We start from the raw sequence: 26,139 nt of genomic DNA, 5'->3' as shown, positions 1-26,139 counted from the left end.
TGATCCAATCACATCATTGCCCTGCTGAAAGATTCCATATTCTCTGTATACAGGATAACAGTCTAAACTCAGCCCTTTGCAATTTGATGCCACACAAGCTTTCCCACCTCCTCTCCATCTAGGAGCCCCTTCTCACCATACCCTCAGAGGGAACCCAGACTTTTGCTTATGGGGTTTCGGTTTCTCAGAATGCCTTTATCCATGTTTTTTGCTTGGAGAACTCCTAATCTTAAGACCTTCTCAATTGTCACATTTTCTGTGAAATCTTCCCTGACTCACTCATGGAGAGTGAAAGTCTCCTACTTGGCTGCTTGGAGTCCTTTTGAACTAGACTGTGCAGTATTGCCCTGCGTTGAGTCCACTTTTATGGCTTTATGTGCTCACCAGCCATAGAGACAGAGCTGTGCTCATGGTGGCACTTCCTGTGCATCCAGGAAATATTAGTCAAATGAATGAATACTTGAATTCCCTAGCCTATAATTCATTGACCTTCTGACCATCCCATAAAGAAGCACGATATTAGCCTTTCCCAGTTAGAAATCAATTGAATGGGTTCTCAGTTTCTTCAGAGTGATTGGGTCTGTAGCAGAGAGAGTACTCTACAAGTTTGCTAAAGGCTACTGTAACAAACTATTGTAAACTAGGTGGCTCATATAGCAGAAATTTATTGTCTCACAGTTCTGGAGATTAGAAGTGTCTGTGATCAAGATGTAAGCAAGGTGGGTTGTGAGAGATAATCTGTTCCATGGGCTAAGGAGAGAGAATCTCCTCCATGGCTCTCTCCTAGCTTCTGGTGGTTTATTGGCCACCTTTAACCTACAGAAGCATCACCCCAGTCTCTGCCTTCATCTTCACATGGTGTTTTCCCAGTGTGTGTGTCTGTGTCCAAATTTTCTCCTTTTATAAGGACATTAGTCACATTGGATTAAGGCCTGTTTCACCTTGATTACCTCTGTAAAAACCCAGATAAGGTCATGCTGAGATACTGAGGTGCATGTGACTCTTTGGGAGGGGACATGATTTGATTCTTAACAAGTCGAAGTCTTTGCAAATATGACTTTGTCTCTGAGTATCGCTTTCCACACAGGCAGAATGGGAGACTGGACTAGCTTGATAAACCCTGAGACCTCATTTATAACATGTTCTCTTTCATTTTGGAAAGTCCAGTGGAACTTTCTCTTTATTAATTCATTTAACAAATAGTTATTGAATGCCTACTATGTGCCAGGCAGTGGAATTTGTGCTCAGTAAGCAGAGTTCTTTCAAATGGTTTGTGCCCTTCCTGCTGAGTGAGACATAGTGAAGTGTCCATGACATATCTATGGTCGGCATCTTCAATGCAACCTGTGTCATTCGATTGGGGATCTGCCTCATCAGGTATTTGAATATTGGTTTCACAATCTGAAGAATAGACCTGCAGGTGCCAAGTATAAATCTTAGGCATAGTCTGGTTATGAAATCAGTTTGGAAACATTGTGAGTGAACTGCTTTGCTTGGTCCTTCTCCAATCCTGTGCTTCAGGAGACTCAGGCACCATCTATTTGTAAAAGAATTAGTAGCACACACCTCCTAAGAGCTATATTGTTGGTAACTGAGTCTCATTCTGAATGCACATAAAATAGTCAGGCATCCACAGATAGAGACCTAGGATTGGGCACCCCCTGGGCGGGTGGGTGAGCCAGGCTCCCTGGGATTATTCCCTGGGGCTTCCCTATTCCCTTATTGGGACCACCAGAACTGTGTTCATTGTTTAAAAAGTCCCCATGGATCCATGCTCACCATGTCTTCTGGGCTCTGCTATGTAACTTAAATGCTTTATTTAGTCTTTGCTTCAGCCTTGTGAGGTAGGAACTGTTACCATGATCATTTTATGAGGAACTGAGTTGCTAAGTTTTGAACCTCTTGCCTGAGGTCTTGTAGTTAGTAAGGGGCAGAGGGTCCCAAATCTTGGTCTTTTTGACCCTAATGTGGCGTATTTTACCTTCTTCTTTCCTGCCATCTCTTAATACATGGATCTGATCATGTCACTCTTTCTAAACACAGGCTAAGCTCCCTGTTCCCTACAGTGAGGGCATCTAACCAGAGATCCGAGAACACTGTGATGCTGAATGTAAAAATTTGTATTTGGTTGTGTATATGTGAGTGTATCGGATCTTGGCCAGATTCTTAAAGGGTCCTTGACTTCAATAGCTAAAGTACACATGCCTTAGAGAGGCAATCAAGACTCATCACTATCAGAACTCTGTATTTCTCACTGGGGTTATTTCTTTCCACTTCCTCTTCAGTTCTGTTGTTCTGAACTTCTAACAACCTTCTTAATGATTCTTTGCACTCTTACACTTCCTGGCCTGTGCTCATGTGGTTTTCCTCTGCTGGTATTGCCTGCTGTCATCTTCCTCACCAGAGAAATTTCAGCTCATCTTCAAAGTTGAGATCGAAGGCCACTTAGGTGAAACTATCCTGAGCCCTCCTTCTCCTTTGCGCTTGTGTGAGTTTTACTGTCACTATGCATATAGAACTCAAGGCATCAGCTAGGGGCTGGGGGATGGTTTTAGAGCCATTGGCAAGCCCAGCATCCTCTTCATCCTGTAGTGTTTGGTAGAGGGCCTGGCCCAGGGTGAACATGCAGGAAAACAGTAAGAGACATTTAATTTTCTCTGGGTCCCATGATCTAGGGGGCACATTATTAGACTCTGGCCTTGGAGGACAGAACTAACTCCCACCTTTTAGGCTATAAGTGTTCTCCCAGATCTTACTTTCCTGAAATGTTTGATTTGGGGAACCAAATCTGTGAAATAATAAGCCCTGTTATGCTTCTACTAGACAGAAAAAAAGCAAGCTGGACAAACCTGGGAGCAGCCTCTGTGTAGTTGACTGGTGGTTTTCAGAGAGAGTCACAGTGGTTAGATTTAATAGGATATATTGGATTTCCCCCGTTCTTTGTTGCCATCCATCCATGTACTTCATGAAATGTATTCTTTGTTAAGAAGAGTTTCTCTCTTTCTCTTCCCCATTTTTCCCTCTTTTCTTCTTACCCTTTCCCTTCCCTTCTGTTCTGTTCTCTTTCCTTTACATATTCTGTAACCAAACTGTTAAGATTTGAATCTTGGTTCAGACATTTACTAACTTTAAATCTCAGTTTCTTCATCTATAAAATGGAGGATAATAATACTGCCTACATTGGAGGATGTTATAAGGACTTAAAATAAATGGGTTAATATATGTGAAACTCTTAAAATCGTGTTCAGTCAGCCTTAATGACTCTTGTTTTTCTCAATGACTTCTTTGTTTTTCTTAATGACTTGCTTTTCTCTTGCTGTCTGTATCTTCTCTCTCTCATACACTCTCTCATTTATTTCATGAGTAAATGGTCTCATTTACTCATTCCTTTTTTCTCAATCTTAGTCTTTCTTTTCCCCTCTCTCTAGGACCCAGTTCTAGGAGTTCAAAGGCCTCTGTCTGCCCTGCCTGACTCACCATATGGAAGGCTGATGGTGGGCACTTGGAAGGGTCTCAAGTACCAGCTCTGGGTCCATGAAGCCTATAGGCACTCTAAGTCCCTAGAGCCTGAGGCTTCCTCTTTAGAAGCTGCCTGGGCCTTTATGTCATCTCTAAGTTGGCCTAATAATTCTTTTCCCCAGAGCTCAAGCAGCTCCTGTGGGCTCAGCTCGGGGCTCCTGCACTGAGCAGTAGTGGGTGAGTGATTGGCTTGGGGAATCTTCCTCCCCTTCCCTTCCTTTCCTCCTTGTACAAGGTGAGAGAGACCATAAGCCTTCTCACTCATGCTTTGTCTTAGAAACTTCTGTACACTGAGGGTAAGAGTAAGCCTTGCTTGGGCCCTCTCTTCATACCTGAGCCATGAATAAGACTTGTACCAATTTCTGGCTTACTCTGTTAAGCCAGAGGAGGATCCTGTTGATGCACAAGATGGAAAGCAGAAAGCCCCCTTCCCAAAGGTGCTGCTCAGTGGTGGCCTCACTATAGAGGCTCTGTCAGCTTTTCCCACCTCTTCATTCTTCTTTTATCAGGGTCCTCCTGTAGCCCCTGAGTGTCTTTACTTTCATTATATATGAAAGCTCCACTTTCATATACCGTGTTCTTCTGAAAGTGCATGAGCAAAACCCAGACAATACAGACAATATTCAGAGGGGATTTCATTCCTTGGGAGCTAAAAAATGATAAGAAATCCCCAGTTTTACCTTGCTTTTGGATAATGTAATTTCAGTGTTAAGAATATGTTTTTTTTTTTTTTTGCTATTTCTTGGGCCGCTCCCGCGGCATATGGAGATTCCCAGGCTAGGGGTCGAATCGGAGCTGTGGCCACCGGCCTGCGCCAGAGCCACAGCAACGCAGGATCTGAGCCGCGTCTGCAACCTACACCACAGCTCACGGCAACGCCGGATTGTTAACCCACTGAGCAAGCGCAGGGATCGAACCCGCAACCTCATGGTTCCTAGTCGTATTCGTTAACCACTGCGCCACGACGGGAACTCCAAGAATATGTTTTTAATATTTTATTCTTCTCCTTCCTAAGTAAATATACAGTCTGGCTTAAGTCCATCAAGTGTCCAAATGAAGCAAAAATCTGCCACTATCAACTTGCCTAAGGATTTCCTTTCCAGCTGTGCAAAATCTTTGAGATCTGAGTTGCTAATTATTAGTGTCAACTGGTTGATGTTCCTATTTTCCAGGAAGTCTGGATAGAGGGCAGGACTTCCTTGTGTCCTCCTCGACTCCCGCCCCAGTAGTCTCTCTCTTTTTTCTTTTTTCCATTTTTTGGTCTTTTTAGGGCTGCACCCGCGGCATATGGAAGTTCCAAGGTTAGGAGTCCAATCGGGGCTACAGTTGCCAGCCTATTCCACAGCCACAGCAATGCAGGATCTGAGCTGCATCTACGACCTTCACCACAGGTCACGGCAACACCAGATCCTTAACCCACTGAGCAAGGCCAGGGAGCGAACCTGCATCCTCATGGATGCTAGTCAGATTTGTTTCTGCTGAGCCACAATGGGAACTCCTGCCCCAGTAGTCTCATTTCTAATTTTGCCCTTGAGGCAGCTCCCCCAAGACCTGTCTCTCTTGCCCTTGTTTCTCAGCCTCTCCTGCACAGGGTCCTCAGGCACAGAGGGAGATGCTTCCAAAGATACTTGACCTCTATGAAGGAAGCTCTGCTCTATAACCCACTGGGTGGGGGCCTGGCTTATAAAGAGAGTTAGGGTCCTGCTTGGAGAATTCTTGTGGACATAGAGGTTATTGAATAAGGGGAACCTTTCCTAGATTAGGGTACAAGTTGGCTGGCTCAGGGGTCCTTAGGACACAGAGGGCTCTGGGCAACATCTCAGGCTAAATGGAATTTATTTATTTTTCTTATTCATTCAGCAAACATAAAGTGAGTTCCAGGTACGATGCTGAGCCCTAGGGAAGAGTTAATGAGACATTGGCCCATTTTCAAGGGGCACAGACTCTGGTAGGAGGAATAAAAATGTCAATAAGCAACTGAGAGCAGAGTCCTGGGGCAGGGTAGCCGAGGGGGCTGTAAAAAGGCACAGTAGGCATTGCCTAATTCTCATTCATTGTTTCTGTCTTTTTTTTTTTTCTTCATCCAGCATGACTACATTACCTCCTAAATATTTCTTCTGGGTTAGCCTGCCTATGTTTATGACATGATATGACTCTGCTTGCATATCTGTCAGGAATAAGCATTTACTTTTAATTCCCTCATGGGTTTCTCATCAAAAGTGGCTACCAATTCTCTTTGCTCCCCAGAGAAGAATTTAACTTCTGCAAGAACAAAAGCTATGTCAATTTTATTCACAACTATACATCCAGCATCTAGTAGCAAGGTTTTTAAAGGATTGATACTCAGTAATTACTTATTGGATAAGTTAATGAAAGAGAAGGGAAGATGCTATATAGCAGTGTTTCTCAACTTTAACATAAGAATCATATGAATAGCCTGTTAAAACATAGATTTCCACCCCCAAGGACTCTGATCCAGTAGGTCTAGGGTGTAGCCTGAGAATTTGCATTTCTAACAAGCTTCTAGGTGATGCTGCTGCTCATGGGGTAAGGGCCACACTTTGTGCAGTGAGGGCCTCTGGAGTCTTCTTCCCTGTCATAGATTGATGACAACAGTGGCACTGGATCCTGTTCTTAAAGGACTGCCTTAGGGTTTGGCCCTCCCTCATCTTCTTAGCAGGGGCCCCACACAGTTCTACAGGATCGGTCCAAGCAGTTGGAATTCTGTACAGGTGTATGATAACATAGCCATGCTGCAGGTGTTCGAGCCAACTAGTGGAAATATGAATGGGAGTCTTCAGTAGTTAGCTCATTATGTGAAATGTAGGGCTGTTAAAACATCTCTGCTTGTGAAACCCTTTTGTCTATCAGAACGATCATGGTCTTTTTTATGTAATTAGCTTCTTCAAGGTAAGGACCTGCTCTTGTGGCAATTGGGGTTTTTACTTATTCATCATCACTGCCTATTCATGCTGAGTAGGTTTTAGCTGTCTTTGAAACTGAGCAAAGAGCTCAGTGCTGTCAACTTGGGTGTGTTAACCTCTGTCTTCAAACTATTGAAGAATGTACTGACTAGGTGAGGGCCAGCTTTTAATGTACCTACCCTGAAGTTCTGAATGAGAGATCCAACTCAGCCTTAGTGAGATTCTGATTACTTCCCTTTCCACAGATCTTTGGAGGCTAGTGTCCCTGCCCAGACTGATGGCAGACCTCACCCCTCAGATGTACATCTGTAGTCACTGTTGAAAGCTGTCTGTTGTCTGTTCGATGAAATAAGCACTGTGATGATGGGAAAAGAGTTTTGGAGACTTTCAGGATCCCTGTGGGTGTTGCCTGTCTCATGACCTGGACTGGGTCAAATGTCTCTCTTCTGTGCGTACACAACCCCAACAATTCTCTGCACTTCTGCCATGGCACATGGTAGGCACTAAGAAACTGCCATGTCATGTGTCTGCCTCCTTTGTGGATATGCAGTTCCTTGAGCACAAGGATTGTCTCTTCTTTCCTCTTTTTTTTTGTCTTTTTTTTGCTATTTCTTGGGCCGCTCCCGCGGCATATGGAGGTTCCCAGGCTAGGGGTCTAATCAGAGCTGTAGCCACCGGCCTACGCCAGAGCCACAGCAACGCGGGATCCGAACCGCGTCTGCAACCTACACCACAGCTCACGGCAACGCCGGATCGTTAACCCACTGAGCAAGGGCAGGGACCGAACCTGCAACCTCATGGTTCCTAGTCGGATTCGTTAACCACTGCCCCACGATGGGAACTCCCTTTCCTCTTTTTAGTTGAGGAACCCAGAGTGGGGCCTGCTCTGTGGTACCAACTTATTTGATGGCTGCTGAGTTTATGAAGAATCATGTTCATATTCTAGCTGAGCTGCTTACTGATTATGTCATCTCTTAATCACTTCTTAGAACCTCATTTTCTTTTCCTGAAAAATGAGGATGATAATATGTATGGGAAAATTGGCTTTCTCTGTGTCAGGCTGGATTCTACCTGCTTTATATGTGGTATCTCACCTAATCCTCATAACCACCCTAGGTGTGGGTATTACCATTAACTATTTTCAGTTAAGGACATTGAAGAACCAAGAAGCAATGGAATTTTCTAAACCCTAAAGCAGTCCTTTAAGAACAGGATTCAGTGCCACTTGTCATCAATCTATGATAAATGAGATAAAACAGATTTGTATTCTGGCCCACTGATTCCAGAGCCTGCAAAATAGCCACTATTGTAGTGATTCTCATTTTGGGGTGATTCTACCTCCCAGGAGTTGGCAATGTCTGGAGATAATTTTGGTTGTCACAAGTGGCAAGAGAAAGTGATGAAAAACCCTCTACTGAGTAGAAGCCAGGGATGCTGCTTAATATCCTACAATGCACAGGATAGCTCCCGCAATAAAGAATTGTCCTGTCTAAAAAAAATTGTAATTCATGCACCCCTGTGTTCATTGCAGCACTATTCACAATAGCCAAGATATGGAAACAAATTAAATGTCCATCTACAGATGAATGGATTAAGAAGATATGATACTTATATACAATGGAATACTACTCAGCCATAAAAATAAAGCCATAATGCCATTTGCAGCATGGATGCAACTGGAGATTCTCTTACTAAGTGAAGTAAGTCAGAAAAAGTCAGAAAAAATACCATATGATATCACTTATATGTGGAATCTAAAATATAGCATAAGTAAACAAATCTGCAAAATAGAAAACAGACTCAGACATAAGAGTTCAGGCTTGTGGTTGCTAAGGGGGTGAAGGGAAGGAATGGGATAGACTGGATGTTTGGAGTGAGTAATGCAAACTATTGCATTTAGAATGAATAAGCAGTAGGTCGTACTGTACAGCACAGGGAACTATATCCAGTTTCTTCAGATAGAACATGATGAAAGATAATACGAGAAAAAGAATGCTCATATACATATATGTATGACTGGGTCACTTTGCTGTATAGCAGAAATTGGCACAACATTGTAAACCATCTATACTTTAATTTAAAAAAAAAGAATTCTTCTGTCCAAAATATCAGTAGTGCCTCAGTTGAGAAATTTTGCATTATGCTGTCCTGCCTCAGTGAATTCAAGTGTGCTAAGAGCCAGGTCCAGAGCAGGCCCACAGTAAATGGCACTTCATTCTCAAAGTTTGCAGGTTGCAGCTCAGAAAAGAAAAAAATCACTCAGTCTCCAGTTTCCTTCAGCAGCTCAAGTTTTACTCTAATGGTTCCCGGCTGCTTGGCATCTCTATCTTGGGAGTTCCTGTCTTTGTGAGACCTGCTGACAGCTATCAAGGGCAAAACTCTCCTTGGGGGAAGTCCAGCTTCCCCAAGACCTGGCAAGCTTAAACATTCCATACAGAATGCACACCTTCCTAAAAAGACTCCTGGCCTCTGACCTTAGGGTGTAGTTGACTTGGGATGGATGGATTTTGTGCATGAAGTTTCTCCTTTCAAGGGAACTGACATTTCTCACCCATTGCATGGAAGACCTTGCAGGGTGTTTGCACTGTCACTGAGATCTTGCAGTGGACCCTAACATGGTTCTGGCCTTTGAAAATGAATGGGTCAAGGAGAAACATAACAGATAACCTGTCAGCTGGTGCAGCGAAAACACCCTGCATGCTGGGCTCTTTGGAAGGGAAGCTTTGAGTCCAAGGCTTTACTACTGACTCACCAGGTGACCTTGGGCAAGTGCCTGTAACTAACTTCTTTCATTGTCAGTATGAGGGCTTCCAACCTGCTTTATGTAGCTCCATGAATGACCTTTGGCCATGTTGCCTTCGGGGGTATTTTTATGTATAAAAGAGATCTGGAAATAGAAAGATAACAACACATTCAAAGGGTGCTGCTATGCATGCAGAGGGTGCAGGGGTTTAGAATTTGGGATTGTGTTTCCTTGCAAAGTCACATTTCTTCATGCTTCAGAAATGTAAAGTTAAAACAGTAAAGGACTGTTGAATTTTTTTTTTTTTTAGGGCCACACCCGCTGTGTATGAAGGTTCCCAGGCTAGGGGTGTAATCAGAGCTACAGCTGCCAGCCTATGCCACAGCCACAGCAAACCAGATCCAAGTCACGTCTTCGACCTACACCACAGCTCACGGCAACACTGGATCCTTAACCCACTGAGCAAGGCCAGGGATCGAACCTGCAAGCTCATGGTTCCTAGTCGGATTCGTTTCTGCTGCCCCACCACGGGAACTCCCAGGACTGTTGAAGTTTTGTTGAAAGCTTGCTCACAGCCTTGCCTAGGTCTTGATACCCAGTGCAACATTTTCTAGCCATAAGCTCTAGGAAGTTTTATGTAAAATATTGGCCAACAGTAGGCAGCCTAAATGGACTCTAGAGAACCAGTAGCAAACAATGAGGTATTACATCCACCCTAGCATAGGAGCAGAAACAACTGGCTTCTCTAAGACCTAAGGAAAAAATTGATTTCAGGTAGAATGGTACCTGGGATTTATGATCTGAGGGGACTTGTTCCTTCTTAAAGCTGACATCATGCATGGTATATGAAACTCCAAACTCATCAAGTTGTATATATTAAATATGACTTTTTGTAAGTCAATCATACCTTGAGGAAATGGTTTAAAAAGGGTGACAGACATAGGGCTCCCAATAGAAGAGTCTGTTGCCTCTCTGGGAGTGAGTGAGTGGGTGGATGGGTGGGTGAGGGAGTCCATGAAAGGACTTTTCACTCCCTGTGCTTCACATGATATGAAGATATTTGAAGAACTCTGAAGAGCTGGCAGTTTACACTTCCCATCAGCACTGACATGGTTCAGGGCTTTGAATTTCATGAATATAATTGGCACCTTGGCCAAGATGTGGTGCTAGTACTTTCAGGGTGTGACTGCTGCCCTCTGTTTTGCAAATCTGGAAACTTCTTTGATTTAAGAGGGCAGTGGAGCCAATGACAAAATGCTTCCATGTGTTTTTCTGAACTAAGTTTGTCATCTAAACTGGCCCCAGAAGCCATATCTGGTGAGATAACATCAGTCATACCAAACTAACAAAAGGAAGAGCTTCTAACTGAAACATTAACTGTAGGCAGAGAGCACCCTCCCACCTGCAGGGGTTCAGTGGGTACAGACTGACCCTCCATTGCTCAAGTGTGGAGGCTTCCCCTTATATTCTAGTTGCAGAGTTGATGTGCAAAGTGACATTGAAAGGCTGTCGATGTTCAGAAGTGGGATGATATCCAGATCATGTCATGTTCCATCAGATAAACTTGACTGTACAGAGCATGTTGGAGTCCTCTAAACATGTTTAGAGAGTTCCAAGTTAGATGCCTTAGAATGCTATGGTATTTGCAGCAGGCCTTATTGGTGACCTGAAATAAGATAATAATTAAAATTGTAGCAATTACAGCACTCATTGTATACCAGCACCATGCAGTGTCCTTTATTTATAGTTGTTTTAACAATTTGAAAAATTGATATTAATATGCCTTTTTTCATGTAAGAAAAATGATACCTATAGTGGTTTAACTGACTGTAGAGGAAACCAGTTAGTGGTTTAACTGACTGCAGTATCTAACCAGTCAGTGGTAAAACTAGAATTAGAACCTAGGTCTGTATGTCTTCAAAAAACACATGCTTTCATTCATTACCTTCTCATGAAACCTGGTAGTTAGGAAAGGCTAAGCTATCATACAGAAACCCAAGCACACCAGTGGGTTAAATACAATGAAAGCTTATTTCTCTTTTAGATAACAGTCCTATTGTAGATGGATGGCCCAGCAAGGCTGAGCAGCTCTGTGAGGTCATTCAGGGACTTAGGTTCCTCCTTACTTGTTGCTCCACCATCTCCTAGAACATTTTCCTCATCTGCAGAGTCAGTTTCTTGCCAACAACACGTTCATGTTCTATCCCTTGGGAAGGGAGAAGGAAAATGATAAGAAGGCAAGCAATTTTCCATGAAGGAAAATGATCAGAAGTTGTGCACATCACTTTCTGCCCTCACATCTTTAGGGAAACAGTCATATGGCACACCTAGCTGCAAGGGAGTCTGGGAATGTGTTTGTAGTGGAGTAGTTACATGTTCTGCTAAAACTCGGGGTGAAGTTGTGTGTATGAGTGTGTGTGTCTGTCTTAATACTGAATAGAAGAAGAAAAGAATAGATTTGAGGGGGATATTTAACAGTTACTTATATATACCCCTCCATAAAATTAAAAATGTCTTTCTCTCTTTAGAAAAATGTGAAGGCACTTGAAAATTTAATCTGATGAATCATGACCCAGTCATGCCTACCCACTGAGTTGGTGCTATTGCTAATGTGAGATGGGACTTTGAGGCAGTGGCCTGGGCTGAGTGAATCAGGAATTGAGCATTGTTCCTTGCTGATCTTGCCTGGGGGAAGGTCTCAGAAAACCCTGACCTTGGCAAGACTTGTCTGGAGCTGGTCCGGAAATAGTTAGATCATCACTTAGTACTGTGGATCATTCCAGGTTGAGAACTCTCTTTGGAATTCCTACTGCCCTTGAAAAATTCTTTTTTTCTGTGGATTCTAGAGTTAGGATGGTGGGATTAATTTAGGGAAATGGTTCTGGAAGTTGTCAGAATGTTCTGCTCACTTCATTCTTCTACTTTTTCAGTGAAGACAAAGGAATTAACTCCAGTGTGACTCTAATGCCTGAGATTATGGGCACTCTTTAATAATGGGATGATCTAGAATCTCTTCTGGGATTCTATTCTAGGGACAGACATGTGCCTGAGATTGAGGTTCTACATTTCCCACTCACATTACTTCTTTTTATACTTTTTTCTTCAACAGTACTTTGTGAACCAGAAATCTTTGGTTCCAAGAAACCCGAGTTTGTTTCATGCCACTTTTTCTTTTCATAGGTTGTTTCTTCTCCTTGAAGACTCCTAATCCCCACTGCGTCTACCCTCAGCCACATACCTCCCTGCAGTATTTAACGAACTGCTTATCCATTAAATCTCATTGCAGTCTCTCTTCCTCTGGGGTGCCTTCTCTCACTCCCTGGTCTGATTCAAGGGCTTCTTGCCTGTGATCCCAAGAACCTGTGTACTTCTCTCTCTCTTTGTAGTGCAGAGCAGTTGTCCAAAACTGAGTTTAAGTTAGGGCTTTGCCGCTTATGACTTGGCAAATTTCTTCCTCTTGCCAAATCTCAGTTTATCAGTAAAGTTTGATAGTCAAGTACCAGCCTTTTATAGGAGTGTTACGAGAATCCAATGAGATATTACATATATGTTGCTTGGCATAGTCTCTGACACATGGAAGGCACTCAGTAAACATTTGACTGCCTGGCATCTGAAATCCATCCTTGTATTTGGAAGATTCCCTCAGGTTGAATCCTGGGAGGACTGTATCCACCTGTGTCCACTTTCAAAGGTGAAAGGCCAGCCGCTGCTTTCCCTTCCCCATCGGGACTCAGGGCTTGGGCTTGACTTATCAGATGCCCCAGCCTCAGAGTCAGTGTCGTATCCCCCTGTGCTACCTGAGGGGTTTAACCTGTTTAACTTGGCAGCAGCAAGAATAGCCTGTTTTCCAACATAGCCATGGAAACAGGCCCAGCCCCGGTATCCTCACCAGATCTTCCCTGTGGTAGGATTTTGGCTGTGGTCCTGTTGTGTGTGACCTCTCTTAGTTCTTACTGATTTTTGGTGTTTGGTCTTCCAACTTTGCCAGAGATTATATGACCAATTCCCCCTGCCCCCGCTGCCAGTAAATTTCTTTTCTGCTTAAATAAACCGTAGTTGGGGAGTTCCCATTGTGGCTTGGTGAGTTAAGGACCTGATGTTGTCTCCATGAGGAAGCAGGTTTGATCCCTGGCCTTGCTCAGTGGCTTAAGGATCCGGCATTGCCACAAATTGCAGTATAGTTCACAGATGTGACTTGGATCTGGTGTTGCCTTGGCTGTGGTGTAAGCCACATCTGTAGTTCTGATTCTGCCCCAGCCCAGGAACTTCCATGTGCCGCAGGCGCGACTGTAAAAAAAAAAAAAAGCAAAAACTCCACAAAAACCATAGTTGGTGTCTGATGCTTATAGCCAGGAGCTTGATCAGCAGAGTTAACATTTGTTATTGTTGTTGTTGTGTTGTTATTGCCCTTCTCACAGAGTACTATAATCACTGACTTATCTTCCTCCCCCCCAGACTGTGAACACAGCTGTTGAATAGTTCCCAGCACAGCACTGAGCTCAGAATAGACTTACTGAATAAGTGTTATTACATCTAATTATAGATGGGAAATGAATGAATGCATGAGTAAATGAATGAAATATTTTTTCAGTGCTTAGAAAGATTATTACTTCACTTAACTTGGAGTTGAGTAATGGTGACCAAAACAGACCTCAGATAATGCACTGTCATTTCTGCTGTATGTTTTAATGGCAGAAGGCCCAAATGACCTGCCTTTTCAGGCTGAAAAAATGTTCAAAGAGTTGCTGGGGCTTCCAGATTGGCACATGTTTTATATCCTGGTTGTAAGAAATGTTTATAACATCCTGTCTATAGCAGGGGCTCCCTCGGAATGACCATAACCAGGTATATGATGTTTTGCCCTTTGTGATGTGTGTAAATGCACATTCCTTTACTTAATTCTAATAGAATTTCTGATTGAAAGGTATTGCTATCCCCATTTTACAGATGAAGAAACAGAGTCTCAAAGAGGAAGGAAACAGAGTCTCAAAGAGGATAAGTAGCTTATAGAAGATGATTCACCCAGGAAATAGCAGAGCTATGTCTCAAATTAGGTTCTAATCTCCAAATACTAGGCTCCTGCTGTTTTACTTCTCTACCCAGGGAGTAGTAACTGTCAGCCGAGGTTATTTATTGAAGGTGCTTTTTTAAAATGAGGAAGTTGAATTATTCTCATCTAAGGCACTAATCACATTATCTTGGGCATTCTGTTGGCAATGTACCAGGAGGATTTACCTATGTCATAGCCTTGGAGCTATGCTTGATGTTTTGGAACTTACTCTGATCATTAGAAAACCACAGAAGGTTGTAGTACATCTTCTATATATCATGAATCGCAATGTAATCAAACAAACCAAACTAATTTTCAGTGGTAATAAGCCAGAAAGCCTTGGCCAAGAATCCACATGGATGTGTCTAAGTGATATTTGTCTCCCTCTCATATTGGCTCAAAGTGCCCTTAGTTTTATTTCTGATATTAGCCATACCTACATTTCTGTGTTCTTTGCAGGACACATTCAGATTCTGGATCTCATCATGCCTGACAATAATGGACTTATATTACAGTGGAGCTATTTGCAGACAGGAAGTTCTTTAGAACTGTCTCCATTTTCTTCATAGCCTTGGGCCAGCGGGTAACCTGTGAGGAGGTGTAAATACCAAAGGATGTTTTAAAGAGGATTGTTGGATGAAATTGCATACCTCCAAAGTGCATAATTCCTTGACATTGATAGCACTATACTGATAACAGGAAGCATTTATCTTGGCTTTTGGCTCATTTGTCTTTGGCTAAAGAACAAGTCGGATGGTGTTGTACAGATACCATTTTTTTGGTTGAGGAAAGTATAGGGTAAATGACAGTTTTGTTCTTTCACTTCATCATCATTTGAATATATTTAAATGTTCTTCATAGCACCTGTCACTATGTGATGATTTCATGTTGATGCAGCTGTCTATTTATCATCCATCTTTTTCACCTAGAAGTGAACTTCAAAAGGTCAGAGCCCTTCTCTTTTCTGTTTAATGCCGTACCTGGCACCTGGTAGGGACTTGATAACTATCAGTTGAATGAGTGAACTAATGAAATAAAGTAGATTATTGAAGAGAGCTGGGATCTTGATACCCAGTCTCAATAATGTGATAGAAATATGTTGAAGGAAACACTTAAAATAGACTAAGAAAAGTATGGAAAGATCATTAAATGAGCAAAATGAATCCTAAATCTAGTATCCTCTTCATCAGAACCATGTTTCCTTATCTGTAAATTGGGAATAATGATAGTTACCTGGCAAGTTTGGGAAGGATTAAAGTTAGTATATGTACATGTGGGTAGATGCTCAATGAATATTAATATGTAGAGTTAATAGTAGGAGCAAAGAAAGGGGTGAGGAGTATCCATCCAAAGATTGAATTTTAAGGGAATTCTGCTTCAAGCCTCACATTTTATTTTAATTTACATTTGCATGTTTCTTCATAGTTTATAAAGCTCTTTTCCATATTTTATTTCACCTAATCCTCACTCCATAATCTTGTCTAGTGGTTACAGTTAGTCCTGTTTCACAGGTGGGAATCAGAGGTAGGACCCAGATTTAAGTTTGGAGATTCCCAAACTTTCCTTTCAGAAGCTTCCCAAGCAAGCTTTTCCTCTGTTCATAAATACCTCCTCTTGCCTACCTGGCCAGACTTGCCTTTCCAGCCCACTTTTCTGTTGTTTTTGTGGAATTCAGACCGGGGTGCTCCTTGAAGGCAGGAACGGTCTCTGTTGTTTTACTTGTAACATCCCAGATGCAGTCTGATTACTTATATATTTATTAGCAAGAGTGTTACACAACGATAATGTGTACCTGGTTTGTTTATGTTCTATTTAGGCAAATACAGTCATGTTCACGTTCTTCTCCACTCCACTCCTTATCCCCTCCTTTCTCGATCTGAACAACCTCTTGTGTGAGCCAGTGGTCTCTGTGGGAAAGGAAAGAAGTTAGGATGGGGATGTCTGCCCCCAGTTCCCCTGTCCCCCTCTCTCTCCCCTGGCCTGCTATATGCAAAAATCATCAAAAAGACAGTGCAATTAATTACAGGTTGAAAATGCAAATAGTCAGGACTAGAGAATCATTGAAAGAGACTGAAGAGGACCAAAGAAATGGAACTCCCTCCCTTCTCAGTTTAACCAGTTAGCGAACTACATGGTATATGAGTTATATGTCCTGCTATTCTCTTGCTAGCTTGCTGGAGTGATAGTCATTCTTGTTCCTGGATATGTCTGGTGAGTGGCAGCTCACTCAGGAAGAGAGTTCAGGGTGGGAGTTAAGGATTTGTTTGTTTGGGTTTTTTTGAGGGAATACTGTGTATAGAAAATATAGAGTGTGGAAAATACATGAGCTGTGTGATGCCAGATGAATGGTCAGATGAAGCTGAAGATACAAAGATAGGGAGTCTCTTCCTCCAAACTGTATAATCTAAGATTATAAATTGCACTGAAAAAAAATAAAACAAATCACATATCTTTACATCATTTCCCCAAGTGATTCAAGAGTGAATGCTAGGAATTATACACAGACGCTTAAGTCAAACTAATTTGATGACAGGAGAGCATTTAGAAACAAAAGTTCTTGATAGGAAGATAGGGTAATTATGTTTCAAAAGTGAAGCATTTTTCCAAGAGACAGCAGTGACTAAGGAAAATTGTAGAAGTGTCATGCAATAATCAAAGGAGGGGATTACATAATATAAGAGACTGTGAGAATTATTGATATGGGAGTTCCCATTGTGGCTCAGCGATAACGAATCTGACTAGTATCCATGAGGATGTAGGTTTGATCCCTGGTCTCGCTCAGTGGGTTAAGAATCTGGTGTTGCTGGGAGCTGTAGTGTAGGTCGCAGATGCTGCTTGGATCCCATGTTGCTGTGGTGTAGGCCAGCAGCTTTAGCTCAGATTCGACCCCTCGCCTGGGAACTTCTGTATGCTGCAGGTGTGGCCCTTAAAAGCAAAAAAAAAAAAAAAAAAGTAAAAGAAAAAGCTGTTGTGGCACCGCTATTTATAATAAGAGCGTTTTGGAAATTCATTAAAAAGCCTTATGACAGAGAATGAATTAAGTAAATTTTATTACCTGTCTATTCTGAGAAATATTATATATCCATTATAAAATAACAGTAAAAGCCATGAAGCAAGATGAGTAAAATTTACAATATAATGTTAGATTTAACATCACAAATGCAAAATTACATTTATATTATTATTATGAAAATGAAAATGTAAATATGTTTATGGGTGTGGGCAAGAATTGGTAGGCAAAACAAAAATGAAGAGGACATTTTGATTACTGATGGAACTCTGAGTATTTTTAAATTTTTTTGTCTTTTGTCTTTTTAGGGCCGCACCCATGGCATTTGGAAGTTCCTGGGCTAGGGGTCAAATTGGAGCTGTAGCCACTGGCCTACACCACAGCCACAGCAACACCAGATCCGAGCTGCGTCTGCAACCTATACCACAGCTCATGGCAACACTGGATCCTTAACCCACTGAGCAAGGCCAGGGATTGAACCTGCATCCTCATGGATCCTAGTCTAATTCCTTAACCACCGAGCCATGATGGGGACTCCCTGACTATGTTTTTAAAATTTTAATTTTCATTCACCATTGCTCTAGGGTTATTTATGTAAAAAATGGCCACATAAAATTTCTTTTTAAAGAAAGAAGATCTTTCTCTTCTCTTTAATAAATTAGTGACCTCTGACTAAGTGTCACCTTTCCCTGCCTAAAGAGCCACATTGTATTTTATGCTCTGTAGGACATTGTCTAAGTCAGTGGAACCTTAACCACAAGATTTCTTTGGTTGCTAGAAAATGAATTGAAATTTGATATTGTTAGGAAGATCCAGAGCAGAAATTCTCTGATGTCCTGTGTTTTCTTTGTTTCTGAGCAAAGAAATAAGCAAAGAGAAACAAGGGTGAGTTATCAAAGTTCAGTTTTATAGGAGACATGCCTTTGATCACAAAGGCTTCTCTCCTGCAGGGGCAGGTTGTTACAGGCCGGTGACTAGGGTGGCGAGAGGACTGGAGATGACGTCACACGGGGACTGGTAGAAAGAACTGGGTCAATCAACTGCGGAATACTTGCTGCCTTAATATTTTTTGAAGGCAGATCAGGTGGAAGAGAGACTAGACTTGTTCTGTTTAGCCTCAGAATGAAGAGTAGAACACATCAAGTGACAGAGTTCAGCTCAACACAAGGAGGAATTTTTTTAGTAGGCAGAGATGTCTCAAAGTAGGATGGCTCAAGGCAGGTGGTGAGCTCACTGTTCTTGGAGGTATTGCCAGTGGAGATAAAGACTGTTGGGGACATAGCGTTTTCTGAGACTGAGGTAACGAAGGTAGGAGATAGTTTTTGTGGTACCTTTTCCCCTGAGATTCCATGACTCATGCTAGAGCTCTATTCCTAGCAGATCTCAGGGATCCACCCTGAGGTACTCAAGGGAATACTCCCTGCCACCATATCTCAATACCACCATTTCCAAAATAGGGTCATTAATGACTGTTAACTATATCAATTTATTGTAGGGATTAATAAATGTTAGTAAAGAAGTGATAAGAGATTAAATTTCCCTAGGGAGAAATATTGTAATCTGGCTGCAGTTTATGTGAATTGTTTTAGGAGAAAGAGCTACAAATGACAAAATAGTCTGACTCAGTATAAATAATATTACAAACTCATTCATTCATGAAGCATTTATTGAGATCACATAGACACTAAGAATTTTCTTTGACATGTGGCATACATATGTGATACTGTATCATGCACAAAATAGTTTTAGGGCCACACCTGCGGCATATGGAAGTTCCCAGGCATATGAATTGGAGCTGCATTTTCAGGCCTATGTCACAGCCACAGCAACTTGGGATCTGAGTTGTGTCTGCGACCTACACCACAGCTCATGGCAGCTCTGGGTCCTTAACCCACTGAGCAAGGCCAGGGATCAAACCCAAATCCTCATGGATATTAGTCAGATTCATGACTGCTGAGCCACAGTAGGAACTCTGTAAATCTCTTCTTATTCTTATTTTCCCCCATTTCCCTCACTGCCAATTTATAGTGCATTTAGTATTTTATTTTAGTCTATGTTTTCAAAGAGATTCTTGGAAATGTGCAGCAATTGGAAAAGAATATCTAAGGTGAAGAGTTTGCTTTTTACTAAATGGACAGTGACTATAATGATTTTTCCACTTTTCCAGATTATGCTAATTTATGCATATAATTTATAATAAGAGGACATTAAACACACTGCAGAACACTGTCAAAGACAGGAAGAAGATAGATTGTAATTCTAGTGGTTACAGTGAGGCTGCCCTTTGTAATTTGTGCACAGGAAGCAACCTTCAAGAGAGGTTTACCTAGTTAACAGGTGGATCATCAAGGTAACTGAGGCTAGGAACTCTCCTTTCCTTCTAAAAAGTGGGGAGGTATTCATAGGGCTCCATGTTGGAAAAGAATAGGTCTGTCTACCCTCTGGATATTTGCATGAATTTAAAGGACAGATAGGAAAAAGCATAACTGAGCTTAAGTAATAGGTAGTGCAGATGTAACTGGGAGATTGAGAGCTGTCTTTGTCGGTGACTTACCAAGGGAAGTGGTAGTGGGAAGCGTCAGCCTCAAGTGCAGGTGATAAGAGATGTATTCTCTATAGCGAATTTCAAAACAAGAATAAGAAAACCTGAAAGTTGTTTTGCATTTTACTGTCACATGCATTTGCAATTTTCAACAATGTCGGTGATACAGTACGCCTTGAGAAAATCTTTTGTTCTAAGTTTTAAAGGACTGGTGTTAATGTTAATAACATACATGTAAGTCTCACAATATCAAATGTTATATCTGATCCGTTGTCTTCTACATTAATTCAGAAAATTCTGAGTTATGTATATAGAGCTTAGTACACTCAGCTACCTGTGTTGGTTTTGAGAGTAAGTTCATAATGGTTTGGAGCCTTTACTGCTCATCTCATATGTGCTTTGTGTCTCCGGTATGTAGTAGCCCATCTATCCCGTGTTTAAACCAAAGCTTTGAAATAAACAGTGATAGCACATGATTGTGAAGACAAACAGAATTTAAATGACATTATTCTACTAGTCTGTATGACAGCTTATAGGTTTTATTTGTGCTTAAAATTAAAACGGTGAGATCACATATGAACTGTGAGATGTTATCTTCTTGTATAGTGGATACAAATTTTAGTGTATACGTGAAATATCCTACTGACCTTGAATAATATATTTTAAATTAAAATTTATTCTTCTTTTGAAATAGTTCAATGATTATTTTATGATACTTACTGAAAATAATTTTGTTGTATAGAAGCAGAAATTTTATAAAAGAGTCTGTTTCAGATGTTAAAATGTCTAGATCCACCACTGGTGTTTGGAGCTGTACATCTTCAGGTCAAGTCCTTTGAGTTACTGAATTATTCTGTACCTAAGTGTTTTCGTGAATGAAATTCTTTCTTTGTGGAGTTACTGTGTGATTAAAAAGGCTATGCGTACAAGTGCCTAGAACAATACCGTAAACATAGTAAATGCTCAATAAATGACAGTATAATGATAATACTAGAAGTAGTTGTTGAATTTTATGAAATGCATTACAGACAGAATTTGTACATTAAAGAGATTCAGGCTGAGATCCAAGCAGTTAGAGACATTGAGAATTCCCTGGAAATAATATACCATCCTTGTTACAAGGAAGTGGTATTTTTTGCGGGGAGGAGAGGGTGCAGGTACAATTTTAGGTGATTATACATCAGCAAATAAGACAAAGAGCCTCCTAGCAGAATTCTGGCAGAACTAAAAGTCCCTTTAGGGTCCCCTCCCTGAACTTTGTAGAACGAAATCCCATTTAAGGTCAACATTGTGGTGCCTAAAGTAAGTGGAGAATAAGTAGAATTCTAGATCAGCTGTATGGTTTATTTGAACGAGCATGAACTATGTAATCAGACCAGGTTGGATTCCAGTCTCTCTGTGTATGAACTCTGTGATCTTGGGCTGGTCATTTCATCCTCATCTTTATTAAATGGTGGTAATAATGCCTGCCTCACAGGGTTGTTGTGAGAAATAAAAGCAAAAACAAAGGTAAAGGACATGGTATCACTCCTGGCACGTAGAGGTACTCAACTGATGTTAGTTCTCTTTTCCTTCTACCCTTACCAAGTTGTGCTGATTAGACCCTCGCCCTGATAGGTGCATCATTCTTTACATATACATCCACACATGTATGTGTACATCACGTCTTGGAAGATCACAGCTTGAAGGACATTGATTGATGCTTAAGGCAAATTACTCAGGGCTTACACTGGCTGTTCTTTTTAGTAATGAGGGTATACTTGAAAGCTTGTCTATTGATAATGTGTGGGTCCCTCTGCACTTAATAGAGCAACCACGTATTCCTCCCAAACAATAGACCCGTACACTTACCTGCCTGATGTCTAGATTAAGTACTTGTTTGCATCTGACAAGGTACCCATGTGGGCTGCTTAGGCCAAATCTATTACATGAGGAGTAAGTAAGCTTTAAACATTGCTGGCCATTGTTACATTCTTTACCACCTTGTGGAGAAAATTAGGAAAAACACACTAAGAGTTTTAGTTTTTATTGACTTTTTCTTAAACTTTCACACCATGGGAAGGAATTGCTTATAGGAGAAAAAGCTATGTGCATATAGACTAAAGCTCATATAGCGTCTAAACCTTAATACTACCATGGAAGTCAGCAGAGACAAGAGCAGTCTCCTGAGGGAGGAGACAGTTTTCAGTAGGGTAAGTAATAAATGCTGCTGTCCAACTTTTGTAAACTTGGATAGCAATAATATGACATCCCATTTGTTTGAGATAGGCATATGCTTTTTACCTCCCTAGACAGAGAGAATAACAATATGCTGACCTCATCATGATTTTTATTGTTTTAGACTAAGAATACCTCAACAGACAAACTGATATTGTCATCTAATGGATGCCAGAAAGAGGTTGTCTAAGATCAGCTATTCCAAAACCAATTTACTAAGTTTTAGTAAAAGCATTCCAACATTCAGCTAGCTCAAAGTTAAGAATCCTGTGTGGTGGTCATCTTATTTTTTTACCTTTGCTTATATTTTGCAATTAGTTTACCTTGGATAGTTCACAAGGATATGGCATTTCTTAGTATCTGATATTACATGGGGATTCTACTGGTTCTCTAAGGGTCGTAGCTGGCATTTAGAAACTTAAAACACTTAAAAAGACTTAAAGATTTGTTTTTTTTGGCTCGATCATAGCCACGCATATGATGTAGAATTTGGGGGTCTTGATCCTTCACTGTGCACTGCACAGAACGCATGAATGCAGAAAACTTGAACCTGTAACAGGTGTCTACTTTTATTTCCTCCTGGTTAGTAATGGGTTTTAATATGGGGATAATTCTGTTTAAGCAGATGTCAATTCCCTGTGGCAGATCTTTATGGTTTCCCTTATCCATTCTCCTTTTCTTCCTGGAAGTAATGTAATCTCCTTGAGTTTTAGGCGAATATGAGGATGCCCAGATAGATTCCATTCCCCAGTTTTCTTTGCAGGTATGTGTATCCATGTCACTAAATGATCAAATTATTGATACGTGCAACCTTGATAATACGTTTTTACAAGGAAGCTGTTTGCCTTTTACTCTATTTCCTTCTTTCCTTTGGTTCTAAAATGGAGACAACCGGAGCAGCTGCCTTGGACTGAAAGGAAGGTGCTTGTTGGGGATGGCAGAGGTACCCTGCCAGCGTGAGTCCCTAGATGATCTTGTGGAGCAGAGCTGCCCACCTGTCTCGAACAACTCTCCTATACCTGAACTGTTACATGAATGAGAAATAAACTGTAGTTTTATCTAGGTCATTGTATTTTGGGGTCTCCTTATTACAGCAGCTTAATTTATACCTTCCTCAAGACATCTGACTAATAAATCATAGTTCTACAGTGTTGACTGTGTTTTAGATGGTGGTCATTTTCAATTCACTGTTACTTAATAATTACTAGAAGTTTTCATGTGAGAAATAAAAGTTAGAGAGCCCAGCATATGAAGGGTGTGTTGTTAAATGATTCTTCCAGAATCTCCAGATGTCCTTTTTGGATTAAGACAGATCATCAGAGAATTGCACACCTGGGCTGTCTTGATTTGGCTCCTTGGAGAACTGCCCCATGGATCTGAGCCTTGGCCTTGTGCCATCAGCCCACACTGAGGAATGCTAGCAAACAACCCTATTAGCCCCCACTGCTTCATGTACTGGAGGATGTGATTGAGGATGTGGTTTGCTACTCTTTGTGAGGACCCAGGGGGAATGTTTCTTTCAGACCTTGTATCAGGAATAGCCATGCTTCTCCTGAGCAACTGGCTTGTTTTGTTTTTGTGGACACTCTACATTGTATAACTGTCTCTGTCTCTCAAAGCCATCTCAAATCCTTTGGAAACGAGATGGTATAAAATAAAGCTATTCAGATTCAAGACCAAAGCCCCTTATTTAACTCATTATATTGCTTTTGGACAAGTCACTTCACTTGGCTTTACTTTCTTTGCTTGTAAATTAGAGATAATGAGTTCTTCCTATGAATAGAGTATAATTAATATTTATAAAGCACATAGACTTCCCTCAACACAAATTATTATGGAAATGAACTAATATTTAATTTCAAAAATCTCTACTATTTTGTAATTCTCTCTCTTTTAATGTTCTTCCTGACTTTGCTTGTTCACTCATTTATTCAGCTAATTTGAGGACATACTGGTGCATCAGACGCCTTGGAAGAATAAAATTTAATTAGCCTGGATTCTTACTCTCAAGTTGTATGAGGAGTTGAGGATGTGTTTTGCATTAAATTCAATATTTAAATAACAAACAAATGAATAAATAAATAAATACCCTACTTATAAAGTTTTGCAGTGCAATGAAGAGAAGGAATAGGGAACAACGGGAGAGAATAATGGTAGTTCTAAAGGTGGAGATAGAAGGTACCTCTTAGAAGGCAACAGTCAAGCAAAGATCTGGAGAATAAAAAGGAACAACTCCACTAAGGGTGGAGGAAATAAGTCCTAAGGCATAAAAGAGTTGGCATGGTAATGGATTTGAATGCAGACAGTGAGCGGTACGATGGTTAGTAAACAAGGGCAAAAGGGAGAGTTCTTACGAGAAGGTCAAAGACTACATCTTTTAGGGCCTTGAAAGCCAGAGCGTGGAACCTGAATCTTTCTCTTGCCTTCCATAGGATCCCCCTTAAAGCACTTTATGGGCCAGAGTGGTGAGGTATGGATGATGTTTTAAGGAGATAATTCTGTTTGTATCTCTAGTGGGAGATAATCTCAACATAATAAAGTAATTGTTGAAGTGACATAAGCAGTGGGGTTAACCTAAGGAGAGCACAGAGGAGGACACTTCTGGGTTTCCTCAGTTTAGGTGCTGAGCAAGACTTCTAAAGTATATGGTGGCTGAGCTGATTTGTTGAGGAATGAGTAAGATGAGCCAGAGGAAGGGAAAGAAGGGTGATTTATGTGGTGAACTGCATGACAGAATGTATAGAGGCATGTGATAGCATAGTATGAATGCTGATGTATTGAAGAATAAAGCAAAACAGAGCAGAAAGTGAGATGAAGCTGGAGAGCAAGCTGAGAATTGGGTCATGGAGAACCTTGAGTGCTTAATGTTGTTTTCCCTCTACTGTGGCTTGTAGGTGCTAGGAAGCTGATTTCCATCTAATAATTTTAGGAAAATTACTTGGGAGGATATTTTCCGGCAGCCTCTAACAGAAATTTACTTCCCCACCTCCCCATGCTTTTTTTTTTTTTTGGTCCCCAAATAAGGGCCCTTGGGATACATGTGGCCATGCATGACTCTTCTGCAACCTGAGCTAAAGGCAGAAGGTTAGTTCTCACCTTTGTCTGTACTTTTTCAGCTCCTGTTACCCCTGTTCCTTTCCCTAACTCGTCTTTCTCCAGACCTCTGCAGAGAGAATTACTGGTGGGTGCTGATCCCATTTCCTAATGCATGTAGAAGTGCTTAGTAAAATGTTTCTACAGATTTGAGATATTGTTATTAATTAGTTCTGAGAGCATTAGATGTAGAGTCAGGGGCTGGACCTGGGTCCTTCACTTGGTGAGTGAGTGACCCTTAGCAGGTTACTTAACTTTTTGTAGCTGTTTCCTCAGATGTATAAAGGGGGAAGTACCTACCTTCTTGAGTTGTTGTGAGGATTAAATGAAAAGTTGAATATATGTAAAGCACTTACACAGTGCCTGTTTAGTAAATTGTAGATGCTATTGGTATTCATACTAGGAAAATAGTAATCAAAAGGAAAAGTAAATTTAAGAGTTTTTTTTTTTTTTTTTTTTTTTTCTGGACACTGAGCAGGGAAGAGTAGGAGATAAGGAAGCTACTGAAAAAAATGAGGTAGTTGATCTTGGACAAGTTGCTTAACTTCATCTAAATAGTGGGGACTCTAATTTTTCATTTGTGTAATTTATTGGCTCTTTAAAAGGAATAGTTGTGATTATAGACACAAAATTTCCTTGAAAACTGTGTTCTTTTTTGTTTTGTTTACAATGTTAGCCTGAATCTTCCAAGAAAGAGATGCCAAGGATTTTATTAGTTGAAATACTTGTGAAAGAAAATTGGGTGGGACTGGAAAAGCTGGCAGTGCTGGCAGAACATGATGGAAGTTTACCTGAGGGAGGGGGAGAGGTAGGGAATATTGTGGGGAAGCATCTTCAATGGCTCTGCCATCCAAGGACATTTTGGCAGGGGGAGAAAACCTTGGACCAAAGTCCATTACTTGTGCGTATAAGTCATTTCTCATTTTACACTTTCATTTCTTATTGTTACAAAAATCTTAAGGAAGAACTCCCGTTTTAGAGGGATCAAAGTGAGGATGAGAAAGATTAAACAATGTGTCCAAAGCACGGTGATCATAAGTG

Source organism: Phacochoerus africanus, chromosome 2 (assembly GCF_016906955.1).
Source record: "Phacochoerus africanus isolate WHEZ1 chromosome 2, ROS_Pafr_v1, whole genome shotgun sequence".
Lineage (NCBI taxonomy): Eukaryota > Metazoa > Chordata > Mammalia > Artiodactyla > Suidae > Phacochoerus > Phacochoerus africanus.
The sequence above is the reverse complement of the archived record's forward strand: the minus strand, read 5'-3'. Positions refer to the sequence as shown.